Below are 1,680 nucleotides of genomic sequence, written 5' to 3'. Positions count from 1 at the left end.
GTCACATCTCCAAGTTTGGGGATGTCCAGCTGAAGTAAGAATATACAATCCACATGAAAAGAAATTAGATTTCAGAACGATCAGTGGTTTCTTTATAGGTTACCCTGAGAAGTCTAAAGGATATAGATTTTATTGTCCATCCCATAGTACGAGAATAGTAGAAACCAATAATGCCAGATTCTTTGAAAATGGTGAGATTAGTGGGAGTGATAAAGTTCGTGATATAACCATTCAGGAAATTAGGGTTAATATTCCTTTACCCTTAGTTCCGAATGTTGGGGATCCGAACATTGTTGAACCGTTAAACAATGAGGAAAACCCATTAAATGATCACACACTCCATGATGAAAATTTCGCTAATAATGATCATGAAGCACAAGAGCAGCCATCATTACGAAGATCAACTCGTACGAGAAGATCTGCAATTTCTGATGACTTTGTGCTTTATCAAGTAGAATCTGATGAAGGAAATATTAAAGATCCGGTTTCTTATTCACAAGCCATGAAAGATGTTAATTCTGATAAATGGATTGATGCTAGTATGGATGAAATAGACTCGATGGTTAAGAATGAAGTTTGGGACATCGTTCCATTGCCTGATGGACACAAAGCAGTCGGGTGTAAGTGGATCTTTAAGACCAAACTCGATTGTAATGGCAATGTAGAACGATATAAAGCCAGACTTGTAGCCAAAGGGTTTAATCAAAAAGAAGGCATCAATTATAGTGAGACTTTTTCACCTGTGTCAAGAAAAGACTCTCTCAGAATTATTATGGCATTAGTAGCTCAGTATGATCTCGAGTTACATCAAATGGATGTGAAAACTGCCTTTCTTAATGGAGACTTACAAGAAGAAGTCTATATGCGTCAACCTGAAGGCTTCATAATCGAAGGTCAAGAAGATATGGTTTGCAAATTGAAGAAATCAATATATGGACTGAAACAAGCTTCGAGGCAATGGTATTTAAAGTTTGATGAAACCATTACGAAATTCGGTTTCAAAGAAAACATTGTGGATCCATGTATATACCTCAAGATCAGTGGGAGTAAGTTCATATTTTTGGTACTGTATGTTGATGACATCTTGTTAGCCACTAATGATCTTGGTCTATTACATGAGACTAAGAGTTATCTCTCTAAGAACTTTGATATGAAAAATATGGGTGAGGCATCCTATGTGATAGGAATTGAAATATTCCGTGATAGATCACTAGGAATTTTAGGATTGTCTCAGAAAGCATATATTGACAAAGTTCTTGAGAGATTTGGCATGATGATGTGTTCTTCTAATAATGTTCCTATGCAAAAAGGTGACAAGCTGAACCTTAAGCAATGTCCGCAGAATGAAATGGAACATAATGAAATGCAAAAGTACCCTTATGCATCTATTGTGGGAAGTTTAATGTATGCACAGGTCTGTACTCGACCTGATATTAGCCATGCAGTCGGAATGTTGGGTAGATTTCAAAGTAACCCAGGACTTGCTCATTGGAAAGCTGCGAAGAAAGTACTGAGATATCTTAAAGGAACAAGAAACTACATGCTCACATATCGAAAATCAACACATCCACAGATGGTTGGATTTTCAGACTCAGATTTTGGTGGATGTCAAGATTCTAGGCACTGTACTCTCGGCTATGTGTATCTCCTTTCCGGAGGTGCCATTTCATGGAAAAGCCA

The sequence above is a fragment of the Capsella rubella genome, unplaced genomic scaffold (assembly GCF_000375325.1).
Source record: "Capsella rubella cultivar Monte Gargano unplaced genomic scaffold, Caprub1_0 scaffold_5, whole genome shotgun sequence".
Lineage (NCBI taxonomy): Eukaryota > Viridiplantae > Streptophyta > Magnoliopsida > Brassicales > Brassicaceae > Capsella > Capsella rubella.
The sequence above is the reverse complement of the archived record's forward strand: the minus strand, read 5'-3'. Positions refer to the sequence as shown.